Here is a 15,308-nt window from a genome sequence, read left to right as displayed (position 1 = left end):
ATGGGGTTGCTGTAGCTTTTGCATGAATTTTCTGTAAACCTACTAATAATAAATATATATGAAATAAAGAAACTCAAAAATGCAAAAATTAAAAAAAAAAGCAACACTCAATTTTCTCATCTATTAAAGGACCCAAGGGAGGGACACCTCCACCTTTCTGCCCACAGGAGCTCCATCATTATCTATGCATCTCTTCTGAAAGAACTGAAGTTGTTATGAACGATACCTACCTTAAAACCACCATTTCCCCACCTCTTCTGTTAGGGTTAAGTTATGCCTACTTCTCAATAAGAAAACAGGCAAACAGTTTAGGTAAAGGTACACAAACAGCATCTTATCAAGGCAGTTAAAAGATGTGCCTATTTTCCTGACTCTCTCAAAGGTAAAAATTCCCCCCCCAGGGGCTTCTTTATTTTTTTATTAAATCTTCATTTTATTGAGATATATTCACATACCACGCAGTCATATAAAACAAATCGTACATTCGATTGTTCACAGTACCATTACATAGTTGTACATTCATCATCAAAGGTAAAAATTTAATGAGAAACTGCTATTATATTCTACTATATGAAAAGAGGTGGTCACAAAAATAAAACTATTTCATTACTGTCATGAGACTGTGCCTCAATAAGCAAGAAAGGTACAGATAGAGAGGAGAGAATCTGGAGTGAGCGCCTGGTAGCAGAGTCCTGTTCTACTACCTAATAATCTGGATGCTCCAAGTAAATTACTAACCTCACTAAGGTTCCTAATCCTAAACTTGTCTATAAAATGGTGGCAATGTAGCCATCTTTCTCTCCCTCTTCTCTCCCTCTCTCGCTCTATGGATCAATGTAAAATCCAACAGCTAGCTCCTTTCATTACAGTACAATTTTGCACATCTTCAAGGAAAACTCTGTACAATGAACTTGTATGCAAAAATTGACTGGTCAAAATAAGAACCAGAACGACGACGAATAATATGTTTCAGAGTAAATGAGGGAAAAGGCCACCGCAAATGAGGCTAGGATTAGAGATTTCTTTCAGACCCATCCACAACCTGCTAACAACTGAAATATTTGATTACCTTAATTACGTTGGCTGCACAACAAGAAGTGCTGGTGGTCATGAAATTCCAGAATATTAAACACTCAGCTACATTTTCATTATAGCACTCTCTACCGTGTTGAAGTCAAGACAGCAAAATACTGCCAACAGCCTCATTTTCACTTTAATTTTCTGGTAAGACAAAAACAAAAATTAATATTGGAGCCAAACTCTCTATTTTTAGGTATGGTAAATTCTTTAAGAAAAAAACAAATCTGTGGTTACAAGAAACTGAAACGCCTGTATATCTTATTAGAAAATATACAATTGTGCATTGCTTCTTAAATTAAAAAATATTTTTTAACAAACTCAACTTTAGAATTTTAAATGTTTCCTACTACTACCTTTCAAGCAGTTCTAAAAGAGGAAAGTAAAATAAAAGCTAAAGCACTGACAAGGGCATTAAATGAATAGCATACTGAGCAATATGACCTTCAAAAAATGAACTTAGAAAATCCGTTTTTGGCATATGCAATTAATAATTTCCAAAATAGTGGTTTTGAACCCAAAACTCACTTTCGTGTTAATGTACCTAGTCTATGAATAATGACATAAACACATCATGAAAACACAAAACCTGCCTATTTGACTTTAGACTTTGATTTAAAAATATTTTGAGGGCTCTTTTAAAATTCTTTAGCTAACACTCATTTCATCTTATTAAGCACATTATAAAGTACTTTAAGCTCAGTATAGCATTTACCATCATCTCTTCCCTCCCACCTGTGAAAGGACTAGCTTGTTCCAAATATGGCATTATCTTTTCAAAAGTTTTAGTGTTTAGGCATGATAAAATGGAGATAAACAGGCTAATGAAAATTTGGGAATTATTCTGATTTACAACTGTTATTTTTTTAAGGGAAGAAAAAAAAGACTACAGCTTTAAAATGGGAAATCCATGTAAAACTATCTTCTCTTTGAACTTGGGTAATCTCCCCGCAAAACAGGTAACCTTGTTTCAAGAAGGAGGCAGAGGCCACCTGCCCAGGATTGCTCTAAGAAAGGATTTCTGTGCTAGGTAGAATTTCCCTGCACAACCTCTAATGCCCTTTCCTAACATCAGAAACTGTGACTTCATTATGAAAAGTAGAGGCAAGGCAAATCCAATGTGTGGGTAGAGACAGCAGAACAGTGTTCTGAAAAAATTAGAAGGCCTGAACTGGAATACTGCTTCTGCCTCTATGTGAATGTAAGTAAGGCATTTCATTTCCCTCATCTGCAAAACGAAAGGCTTAGACAAAAAATATCTCTGAAGATTCTAACATCTTGAGCCTATGGCTCACTTCCTCTTCCTCCAAAGCCTGCCTGGGCTACCCACCATCTTCCCACTGCTGCACCTTACCATAATTAGGCAGCCTTTTTAAGCATCTAATTAATGGAACACAGAAATTAAAACCCTTAACTTTCTTTTCTATTTCTGGCTTGTTGCAAATGTGCAACATTTTATCGAGTAGTTAATGCCACACAGTTCTTGAGATACTGGCTTTCTGGCTTTTCTCTGAACCCCAGTGGCAGTTACACAGTGACAAGTTGTAAGCAAGGAGGTTGTTACCATAGAGACCCACTAGGATTCCTGGGGGTGGATTCAGCAGGCTTTTTTTTTTTTTTTTTTTGGTCAAAGCATCTTTTTATGTTCTGGATCTAACAATTCAGAAAGACTGATCTAATTTTTCTTCAGCAAGCTAACTGCCTTCAAGAAATATTACCATGTAGAACACAATTCTGGAGAAATATTAAAAATTGTTTCAGTGACTCTTGCAAAAGAAGAGTTAAATATATTCAATTATTAATCTTTCTCATCCCTATTCATAAAAACAATTAAATAAATACAAACTCAATGAAGTTTCAGTGACCTATGTATGCTGTCATTTCTTCCCAGCCCACCATATTTCCCCTATCAAGTGCTCAAAGTTCTCCAAAGAAAATTTCTACTCAAGAAATTTCTGCTTCCCTGTATGATTATTTTAGAAATATATCAGACACACAAAATTACAATACATAATACCAACTGGACCAGAACAAAGAAATGTAAGTTTAAATTCAAAGTCTGCTCCAAAATTGCTGTGTGTGGACAAAGGTGATGTAATTCAGGGAGATGAACTGCCACTTCCAGCTAAATGTGTGCTGCCACTCTGCTCCCCAGAGACCTGTTCTGTTAGAAGATGTTTTAAGAAAACACATCCCTTACAAATCTGATCTGTCGATCTGGTTTGTTCAGAGGAGAAATGGAACAGTGAGAATTCAAAAGAAAACATTTTTCTAAGTTGTGAGTCTCCTACAGGTCTTACTTAGCCAAGAATATAGTTAGACCAGACAAATGACACTAATAAATAAAAAGAGCACTTGATTTCCTAACAATAATCTAAAACTTCAGTATCCTAGTCTTCAACCACAACAACTTAAGAGCTAGAAAGTTATCTGGAACAAATCTCAAGAAGTATCCTGTGTTCATTAATAGCCTTCCTTTACCTCAAACCAGTAACTAGTAAGCCTAAATGTAAATGTCACTATGGTAAGATGTGTTGAAAATCAAATAGCCATTTTATAAAAGTAAAACAGAAATCTGAATTTCACAAGCAAAAAGAAGGAAATGGAATATACCATCAACTTTTAAAAGGTAGGCACTAGGCATCAAGATATCCCATAAAAATATTGTATCTGGTTTTGATATATTTATTCACCTAAAGTTTGCTGAAACAGGTCCATAAGGGTTATATTTCTGAATAGTTTCCATCACCAAACTCTACAACCCAAATTAGTTCAGTAAAGAGGCTTGCAAGCTTTCTTTAAATTGCACTCATAAATGTATTCAGGCTATTAAACAGAAACAGCATGTGATAAATATATAATAAAAGTATATAATCATTTCCATGATTATTTCCCATAAACTTGAAAGGGGAAGTGTGAGGGACAAGGCCAGAAGATAGTTATGGTACATTACTTTACATAACAGTCTAGAGACAAAAGGGAAAGACAAGCCACAGGACACAAGAGGAGACAGACTCTTGGGTGCCATACTCATTTTTACTACTGGTTTACAATTTCCTTGATTTTATTCTTAAATGCATGTCTTGGCCCAGAAAGGCAAAAGAACATAGGCTGCCAGCAGTGTCAGATTCTCCTTTTCTTATTTATTCTCTGGAGTTACAGAAAACAGAGCCAGAATCAGGGCTGTCTAGGAACCTTCTGACTTTGTCCAGGCAACATACAATATAAGGTTTTGCGATCACAAAGGCTTTTATAGTACAAATCTTAGCCTATTTAATATCTTTTAATGGAAAGCTGCTTACTTTTCCCCCAGAAAACTCCTTGGAGCTTCAAAGTACTTTGATTATCTTCAGAAGACAACATTATTTGAACAAACAAGATATCCATAGAATTTCAGTTTTAAAAGTTTTCTTTCTATTCCTAGGCCTTAGCACCGAACTTTCTCAAAACAGAATTAAGTGCCATTCAGCCTAACATGGAGTATTCAACAAATAGTTACCAAAGATCTACTCCGTGCAAGCACTATGGACTGTAAAACTTCCTCTATGTCCAGCATTAGGGTCAATATTATAAACATACTGCTTGAAGGCACAATATTATTTAGATACATATTCATAATCAGTGTTTGGTTTCTGATGTCAAATCATGTCTTCCAGCTTTTTCTACCCTACAAATCTATTCTTTCCTGGTTGTATACAAACCTCATTTCAAAGATGCCGCTTGTCTCTTTTTAATTCCTGCTCGTTAATATTACAGGGAAATTTTACATTCCCCTGGAATAAAGTCTTTTAACGTAACAGAAACCAAAAGATCACAGGAAGAAAAAATCAAATTAGAAACCCTAAACCATCTTTCTCAGAGCTTTCCTCTCTCCCTCATTAACATTTTTCAAAAAGAAAAACACCACTGTGATGCTCCTATTACAGATCATTCATGAAGTTACTAACTGAGCTGGGACCAGACAGACTCCATCATCTGGGCACACAGCCACTCACATTACCCCTTTGTTTAAAGTCTCAAATGCATTCAACCCACATTACTGTGTTCCACTCAAGCCCATCAACTCTTTTTTTTTTTAAGAGGAAACAATCAGGAAACTAAAAGAAATGTGTTACTTGACTGGAAATGATGAAAAGACCAAATCCAAACTCATGAAAATTATTTTAAAATGATGGCTCACTTTAAGTGTCCTATCTTAAATAGTATTATTTTTGTTATTATCAAGCTTATGTCTCAAAGAACTAGTTATAAACAAGCATCCTTTAAAAATTTATGAAAAACTTTATAATCTTGATCTGGCAAAGCACCACAGCGAAAACACTCTACATATCAAAACAACACAGGCAAATGTCTACACTGCAGACGGAGCGAAGACTCCAAGCAGCCTCAGAGCCTGGAGGTGGGGAACGGGCGATCTTCCGAAGAGTTTCCTGATTATCATGTATTAGATAATCCTAATACATGACCATTCTAAAAATTCAAATGAATTTAAGAAATGTTATGCAGCGCTCTGTACTAATTCAAAGCATTTGGTTATAATAACAGAAAACTTAAAACTAGCTAAGCCAAAAGTGGAAAACAGACTAGTGTCCTAAGGAGCCCAAGGGCAGAAAGTACAACAGAGCCACACCTGGAAAGCCTTTAGGCACCCAGGCTTCTATTCTGCACACAGACGGCTGCCTCTCTTCAGAGCTGCATTTCTCATCCATGCTTCTCTCTGGACGAACCTTCTTAATTCTCCCTCCCTGCAGACTGGCCTTCGTTGTTTCCACATTTATGAGCATAAACTTGGCTGCAGCCCAGCATCCAAGTTCAGATGTTCCCAGTTCTCTGAATTTAAGCAACCTGTTTATTCTCTAAAGACCTGAATCTCAGGTGCAATCTTAAATTCCTAGGAGAAACTGATTTGCCCAGTTTGGGTCGGGTATCCATCCCTGTTACAAGCAGGGCTGGGTCACAGAAGGGATTGTGTATCTGATCCCCCCAAAAAGATATGTGATACACTGAGCAATAAGGCCATCTCCACCTTCAAAAAGCATAAAATCTCACTGAAATGAAAAAAAAAAAATCTTGAAAGAGATCATTAATAAAATATCCAATCATATCCTAAAGACAATACAGGAATCATTGGACAGGGAAAGCTTCATGAAATAGGTTAGGTGTGCACTAAATAAGAAATACAAATTGAACCAGGAGCAGGGAAGGGCTAAAAAACATTCCAAAACACAAAATGTGATACCTGCTCCTCATGCTGTAGGCATTCAAGAAACACAGACCTATGGGATAAATAGTCTTTCACCACATAAACAGCTTCCAGTGAAATATCCTTGTAGCAAAGCCTGTTATTAGGCTTAAAATGACTGTATGACCGCAAGGCAGTACTGCTTTCAATGTGCAGTAATAACCAGGTAGCTGATGAATGTCGAAGAGTTACACATTTCCAAGATGCTTATTACCACCATATCCTGGCTTCCTCTCACCCTCAGTACCCACAAGGCTGCATTCAGAATCAAGCAGGCAGCCAACAGGGACACCACAAGTGTTTCTCCCTACTAATATCCCAACCAACCTAGCACAGTAAGTTAGCAGCAGTATGAAGCACAGATGGAATTCATGCAGGAGAGAAAGAAACACTAGATAAATTATGTGACTATAGTGTAGGGGGAGGGGATTAGAGCAGAAAAAAAGAATGTTTCCCACACACAAAAGCTACAAGCACAAAGAAACTGGGGAAAGCCTATAGTAAATTATAAGAAAGAGAAACTAGCAAAAATTAACAGATGTCCAAATAATATTGGGTTAAAAAAGACAAGTGTACTCACAGTAGACTATTAGTTACCCAACATTATCACCAAATATCACACATTCCCCAAGTCACTGCAAGAGCTTGCTTCAATCTCACAGAAAACAAAAGGTAGAAGAACAATGAGAACGTGGCGACAGTTTCTAACTTAGCGATTCTTTTGCTGAACAGCAGTAATGTTACGTAAATGGAAACTACTGACCTTTCAAAATTAGAAGCATAACACTATCAAATTAAACTGCTTTAGAACCAAAACGACTTCATTTTGTATAATCCCCAAACTAAATATGTTTCCCAACTCAAAAATAAATTTTCAATGGAGTTTCAATTTGACTCCATTTTGTCAAAGCTTATCAAAGCTGAACATAGGAGTAAAAAAGAGCTGGCGGTCCCACGGAGGTCAGAAAGTTAGCGAACAGTTCTTTCTAAAGCCACACTCTGTACTTGTGAAGACATCTCCAATGCAGCACATTAAAATCAACCGAAATCTCTCAGATCTTATGGCAGCCTCTCAACCAAAACTCACCATTCCTCTTTGTATTTGCTGCTGAATTTTCCAAGTGGAGGAAAAGAAAAATCAAAGTTTTACAACCCAGAAGCTATTCTAAAAATGAGTCCATTTATTCTAAGGTGAGAAAAAGGTTTGGCTGATTCAGTGTCACATGAGAACTTCACAAATTCCAAAGAGTTAAAATATTTAAATCATTTAAGATACTGAAATATCTTACACTCACAGACACACACTTAACTAGGCTTTTTCATCTCTCGGAAAAAAAAAAAAATGCTGAATTTTAAAATAAAATTTTCCTATTTATGAGAGCCATTGCTCTGAAAAATTCCAAACAATGGTTAGTACAAAGGGGAAAAAAACCACCCATAGACCTTCTCCCCAGGGATATATTTTGGTATTTACTTTTCTAGTCTGTAAGACATAGTTTTTAAGAGAACTACAAAGTTCCTTAGCAGAAAGAATACAGAAAGTCAACATGGGGTTTATCACAGACATAAAACATTCCTGAAAAAGTTTACAGGCTTGGTACTGAATGAAGTTTAAAATAAGCAAAATATATGCTCACGGTCTCTAATAGGGATAGTACAGCAAAAGTTAAAATATAACTCTATAGAACAATTCTGCTGATTAATTCTGTAATGAAACCCCTATAAGAAGATTCTGTGAGACAATTTCATGACAAGGACAAAGTTGCAATTACAAGGCTCTCATCAAGAAAACTGTCTTCAGCAAGTTACAAAGCTCAGAAAAGGATTCTTGATACAACACAGTTTACAAAGCAAATGGCTAAAACTGATTACTTCTTTCATCTAAATTACAACTCTAAATATTAGAGCTCACTCTTCCCCCAATCCTAAAACTAGTCACCTAATTAGGAAGAGATCCAGGTGTCCTATTACAAATCCAATAATATATTCATCTGTATTTTTCAGTTTTCTATGAACATAGAAGCCTTCTATCAACCACAGACTCGCACGTGAAGTAGAGACAGTGAAGATGAATCTAGGAGATCACATTACTCAAGCATTCCACAGAGAACAATGAGATAACAGGTTCTATGGGAAAGATGCCCTTCTTAGCAGAACATTTCCGATGCACGAATTGGACTTTGGGAAACAATCTTATCCCTCAAGCCATAATAGAAACAGGAAAATGCAAAACAAAATACACCCAAAAGGGGAAATGAGAGGAACACTAACTTAGCTACTGTCTATGTAGGGCACTGCTAAGCATTTTACCTGTTTTATCTTATTTGGTTGGACTGCATTGCTACTCCCATGAGACAAGTAGTATCCACATTTTTACAGACAGACGGAGAAAGGAAATAGCATTATCAACACTCTGCCAGGCGCTGTTCAGTGCCTAACATAATTTACCTCAATTAATTCTCCAACATTACCATTTTAGCTTGGTATCTCCATTTTAAAGATGGGAAAACAGGCCCAGAAATTTTAAGGTCACAGAGTAGTGGTGCCAATTTTTAAGCCCATTGTCCCAGGCTGTCACACCTATATTTCCCAGGCTGTGCCTGTAAATGCCAGTAAACTCACAACATTCTTTCGAACAACATTTCCATTTTATGGACTCTAAAATCAAAGAATCAACTCTCAATTATGGGAAGATTAATTCGTCAAATTTTTATCCAAGTTTTGTTTCTCTTTTCTCCTATTAGCTTTTTGACCATTTCCATGTGCCTAAGGACCTCTAGCAAAGATAAATAAGTGCAGGATTATATTAATAGCAAGCAACTTTCGAATTTATTAGACGTTCCACTCAAAAGCTACAACGTTACTTACTGATTCAAATTACATTTCTGAAATAGTTGAACTGCAAAAATACTTTCTATTTCTTACCATTATCAAAGATAATCAAGAATCAACAAATAGTTCTGAACAAAAGAATTATTTATGTTGTCTGAAAAAAGGTATACATGTCTTCCCTGACACTAAAATGAAGCACTATGTTTTAAGTACTGTGAGGGCTATAATTTTTAAAAGTACTTTTTGGGCTCTAACTACCTCTTTGGGACAAGAGGGTGGACTGAATAAAACAACTCTGAATATTAGAGCTCATTCCATGCCTCGGGATTAATACTCAATTCCCTTTATTACTAGAGAAGGAAAATGGAGTAGGAGGCTCAGCCCAATTAATAAAGAAAAAGTAGACAACCAAGCAGACCCAAATCAATTGTGAATCTCCAAAAAGATAAGTAGAAGCTTATCTTAAGCATGAGAATACTCAGTGAATAGCTTCATTTGTACCAGAACAAACTAGGAGGCCTACAAGTACCTTCAAAACACTCTATTAACTATTTATTCTAACTAGGCCATTAATTACAAGATTTAAAAACTTAACTGTACACAATGTGGAATACCTGGAGATTAATCCACCCCTCTAAAACCACAGATTATTACAACCATAAAGTAAAGGCAGAAACTTGCCTACTCTTTTGACACTTTTTCAGTTAACACGTATTCTGAAAATGTACAAAGATTAGAAATTATGATTAGATTAGAAATCAGGAATGAGGCTATTAAGAGTGATCTGGGTTGTTAAATACGATGACGCATGCTGACATTTCAATTTTCAAGAGCTTTAAGTCTGTCCGTGATTGACAGTCCATACGAAGAGCATGAATTCTAATCAATTCAACAACCGTTAAAGATCCCCAAGAGAAATATCAGAATAAAGGAGATACCCCTGACCTCAAGAAGCAGAGGCTAGTGAAGAAAATAGAGCTTAACCAAATCCTACCATTCAATGATTTTAAGAGAACAGAAAAATGTGCTGGGATTACCTAAAGATCTGAGCAGAGAGGAGCCTATGCTACTTCCTCCTCCAACTTCACCCTGGCCTCCAAGTGACAGTTCTGTTTCCAAGGGACCTCCAGATACCTTCTAACCTCCCATTTCCTTCATAGGTCCAGCCTCATAAGAAAATGGAGTTAAAGAAGCTACAAAGACAATCAAAGGAAAGGGCAGCAGAAACCAAATCTTTACTTTAAAAAAAAAAAAATAAAATATATATAGACATACAATAAACTTACATACAATAGACATACAATAAATGTCAGCTCTCTGCCCCTTTCCTTTCCTCCTCCTCTTCCAGCCCAACGTATGTTTAAAAGAACTCCTGTCCTGGGATATCCACTGGTCTACCTCACACATGCTAAAATTATTAAACACAGGGCACCATTTAAAATGTGATTATTAAAAGCAAATTATGCCAAAAAGGAAAAAAAAAAAAAAAAAGGCCTATCACCTGTTTCTAAATCTTAAAAACATATCATACAAAACGGTGGCTAGGATAAGCCTATTTCAGGAAAGTAATAAAATTATGGCATATAAAAAAGGATGGGCAAGATAAAGACCAAAGGACTGTGGAGAATTTTTTTTGTTTTGGGCTTATTTTTTTAATAATGAATCTGTAGCTTCTGTAATAAGAAACATACATAGAATTCTTTAGAAAAATAAACAAACCATTCTGGCTTAAGATTCACTGACTGCCTATTACACTGCAGGCACTTTCGCATGTTACTGCACTGAAGCTGAATTACCACCAAGTGAGAGACAGACTATTTCCTCCATTTTGCAGATAAGAATAAAAATGAGGCTCAAAAAAGTTGAAAGACTTGGCTAAGGTGGTACACCTGGTAACTGGCAGAGCAAGGACTGCAAACCAGGCCTTTTAACCTTAAGTCCAGGGCCCTTTTCACTTTTCATTCCATCACATTTCAAAAGAGCAAAGTGTACTACTGCTCATGATATTGTGAAGAAAATATCTGTGGTGACCCTTTTAAGAGCACTTGCTTTGGAACCCTGGGCAACTCAGGTAACTTCTGGGGGTTACGGTTTCCTCATCTGAAAAGTGAAAGGGTTGGAAAAGATATTCAATCTCTAAAAGCCCCTCCTGCTAATGGATTTTAATCTTGATACTATCCTGGGAGAAGAAAACCCTACAGAGCAAGAAAGCATGGATGGAGAAGTTGAGGCCTATATTCTGGGCCAAGAGCCATTGCAGATGGAAACAGGTGATGGGACAGTCGTGAGGAAAGAAATACTGGAGAAACCATAAACTTCCTGGTTAAAGCCAACAGCTGAAAGCTTTGCCTTACTAACAGCACTGCTTCAATCTTAGGATCAAAAACCACATAATCAGTAAGTAAAATAAGAAAAATAGAAAAACTGACATCGGGAAAAAATACCAGGAGCAACAGTTCATTCATGCTATTTTAATACTCAGTAAGTGGACTCATTAATGCTAAAACAGAAAGCACCGTGGGTGATTCTATACGAATAAGCCTTCACCCTCACCAAGGATTTGAGAAGCTGGAACTTGCTTAGCCCACTCTAAGAGATACTATGCTTGTGGAAGAGTGTACCCAACACTTGTCAAAAATGTGAAAAAATGCAATTAAATCCTCTCCAATCCATAGAGAATCAAAAACAGTGAAAACACCTTTAAAAGGTGAAATTCTTGAAAAGGATTCATTGGGTATTTCTAATCTCTTATATGGCAGACATTACAAAGCACCCTATGCTCTTTAAAACTGTTATTCGGCCTTTTTGTTCGAGGGTAATAAATGTATAAAATTAACTGCTGGCGAGAAAGAGATTCCATTTTGCTGAAACAGGCTCCGACAAAATCTCCCCACGTTCCCCCCCAACTATGGGGATAAGCCTAAACCAATGAGAAGCTTCTTAGAGCCTGTACAATGGTCTCAGAGAATTAAAACATCGTGCCCCGGGACCAGGACCGAGACACCACCGACGTTAAATCCAAAGCCAGATCTCTAACGAAGAAAGACCTTCAATGTGCTCTTCGCGCTCCCGGGTGCGAGATTCCAGCCCTGCTACTAGGCCATGACCGGGTGAACAACTGACGTGGGGGGAGGGCGAGCCAAGGCCCTAGCGGATCTGGGGCGAAGAATGGAGAGCTCCCCAGATCCTGAGAAGGGCTGCCCTCTAACGAAGGGGGTCCTGGGACAGCCTCACGGGTGGACACCAAGAACACGTGGAGAGCAGGAGCTTGGAAGGGGTGTCCGGGCCCGCAGCCCGGGTCCGGCACGGCGGCCGGATGGAAGCGGAGGTGCCCCTGGACAAGGATCGAAGCTCTCTGGACCCGGAGAGTGAAGGCAAAGAGCGCGGGAAGAGAGAGCAAAGCCGCGAGGAAAGCGGGTCTCCCGGGACGCGGAGCGCGCGCTGGACAAGCGTGCGGATTCCGGGCAGCCGAGAACCCTGACACGAGGGAAGAGATCTCAAACTCGGCCCTGGGACGCGGGGAACGAGAACCTGCCGCGTCCGGAGGACCCTGTGAACCGAAGCCGTCCGGACCGGACCCGCCCCGCGGCACCTCCCTTTCCCTCCCTCTCTTCCTCTCTCCCACCCGCGGCCCGTTATCCGCGGCCGCCGCACTCACCAGCGGCTGCACCTGAGCCCGCCGCCGCCTCAGCTGCTGCCTGCGCCTCCGCAGCCTCCGCCGCCTCGCTACTGAGGCCGAGTCCCAGGGGAGCCTTAGCGTCCCGCCGCCGCTGCCGCTGCCGCTACCGCCAGAGCAGAACACCCCAAAATGGCGGCACTTCCGGCACCTACCACCGGCGGGGAGGGCCGTGGAGGAGGGGAGGGCGGCGAAGGGAACGTACCACCACGGCGCCGCCCGCAACGCTGAACCGAGCGGAGCGCGGCGCAGGGGCGGGCAGAGCGCCGGGCGCTGCAGCGCCCCCTCGGGGAGTGGGGAAACAGCGGCGCGATCGCCCCCAGGGCGGCTGGCGGAGAGGAGCCTTCAGCCGAGGTTGCTGCCAGGGTGCATCTTTTTGTCTCCGACCTTGACTAAAGGGAAGAGTGGTAAGACTGCGGCCTGGGAATCTGAAGTTCTCGGCTCTGGCACACTGCACCCACAGGACCTTTAGATATGCAGTCCCTGCTGGACAAGGACCCCTGCCTGGCACTGAATATGCGTTTAATAAAATATTTGATGAATGAATGAATGAATGAATGAATGAAGCTTGGCCAGCGAAGGGCACATAGGACATTTTCCTCTGCCCCAGCAAACAAGCAACAGTATCCAGGCCTTTTCCCTTCTTTGCGGGGCTGGGGAATGTGAGTGTGTTGCAAGATTGCAGAGTTAAGGGAGTGCCTTCCAGCGAGATGAAGAAACGGTATGTACGCACAACCTCGCAAAAATGCCTGCAACTCCAGAAAGTTCCCAAGGGTTCTATCAAGAGACGGATTGCCCCGCCGTAAACTGCTTTTCCCAGATAATTTTTTTTAACAATCCAGGTTAGGTTCCTAAAGACTTCTTTCGGAGTGACTCAGGAATCCCAGGAACTAGGCGGAATGCGAAAAGTTTAACAATTTGATTTGAAAAAAAAAAGCCAACATTTTTCATCCTGCAGGTTCCAGAGCTTGTGAAGCCGTGAAATGCAGATAGAGAAAGGAAACTTAGTTCTTTTGGCCCCATAGACATGCAAATAACTCATGGGTTTGCAAGTGATTTCTCTAACATCATCTGGCTTCCCAGAGCAAATAATTTTCATACCCACAAATACTGACTATACCCTACCTTACCACAAAAAGCAACAAGTGGGCTCCCAAGCAGAAGCCTCAAAGGTTTTCTCATGTATTGGAAGCACCTCATTCCACTTTGGGGGAAAAAAAAACTAACTACAGTTTTTCGGGTACCATATACATGGGGCATTTAGCCCCTGGGTTGTACATTATCATATTCCCTAATTGAACTATGTAGTTTATCATTTTATATACATTTATAATCCTGATATATGTTCTTGTTAAAAGTTTTATGTGTAATTTACTGAAAGCCTCCTATATTTATAGACCGTTATAGCTTATAGCATGCCACCTACATTACCCAATTAATTGTATATTTGTCTCCCAGCCGCCATAAACTGCAGAGACTTTGTCTCATTGTTTTCTGTGCCACAGCATCATCCAAACATCCACATGGCTCACTCCCTGACCTCCTTCACTTCTTGACTCAAATGTCACCTCAGTCAGGCCTTCCCTGACCACCCTATTTAAAATTACAGATCTACACCCATCCTCCCAGTCCCCCTTCTAGCTTTATTTTTGTCCAAAGTACTTATCACCATTTAACATAGTGTATTTTGTACTTACATAATTTACTTACTTTGTTTTATTTGTAGTCTCTCCCCCCACTAGAAGGTAAACTCTATGTAGAGATTTTGTCTATTTTATTTCACTACTACATCCACAAAATCTAGAATAATGCCTAAAACATAGTAGGAGCAGGAGCTCAACAAATATTACTGAATGAATGAATGAATGAATGAATAGACATAGCTAGTTGCTGGGTATGGAAAAAAGATTGTTTAGCTTCCAAAAGCTTCCTGGAACGTGCCCTTGAGCTGGATGAGAGCAGGGACCACAACTGTCTTGTTATTCTCTTCTACCTCCAGGGTTTAATGCAGTGTCTGTCTCAATAAGATCTTGAATGGTTGCTGGGGAATTCAGGGACACACCCAGCCCTCACTTACTCCTGGCCGCCTTTTGTGCGGAGATTTCAATATATTTCCATTTGGCAGCCCCCCTGGGAGATGTTAGGTCTAATGAAAAGGCCTGACCATACCTTAAACCCTGAAACCTGGAACTTGCAGAGGCAGGGCCACTCCCCCTGGGTTGTATAAATACTCAACTCATACAGCATAGGGTCTGTCCTCTCCAAGCTGCCATCCACCTATCCTGACCCAAGCAGTTGTCCTCTCTGGGAGACCAGCCACAATGGGATCTCTTCCGCCAGCTCTTTTGGACCTGTTGTGCTGTGTAAGTGATAAAGTGGCCATTTGTGGTAAGTTTCTGTTGTGCCTGAGCCTGTGTTCCCATGCACCACATAGGGATGTGCTCCACAAGGCAATCAGAAATATGTCTGATTAGGGCTCCC

At 39.7% G+C, this 15,308-nt stretch overlaps 1 protein-coding gene across 5 annotated transcripts in view; it reads right to left on the bottom strand.

The window, feature by feature from the left end:
* The window catches only part of CELF1 (CUGBP Elav-like family member 1), a 66,460-nt gene extending 53,470 nt beyond the window's left edge, over positions 1-12,990 (bottom strand). For 3 of the 5 annotated variants that reach the window (XM_037838492.1, XM_037838494.1, XM_037838495.1), the window contains exon 1: positions 1,070-1,221. The gene's annotated coding sequence lies outside the window, so the exon portion shown is untranslated. Of the gene's footprint in view, positions 1-1,069; positions 1,222-12,809 lie in introns of those variants that run through there. The other 2 variants (XM_037838493.1, XM_037838491.1) reach the window with 2 other exon arrangements.
* Between the last annotated feature and the right edge of the window lie 2,318 nt (positions 12,991-15,308).

The sequence above is a fragment of the Choloepus didactylus genome, chromosome 6, assembly GCF_015220235.1.
Source record: "Choloepus didactylus isolate mChoDid1 chromosome 6, mChoDid1.pri, whole genome shotgun sequence".
NCBI lineage: Eukaryota > Metazoa > Chordata > Mammalia > Pilosa > Megalonychidae > Choloepus > Choloepus didactylus.
This window is presented reverse-complemented; position numbering and strand designations above follow the sequence as displayed.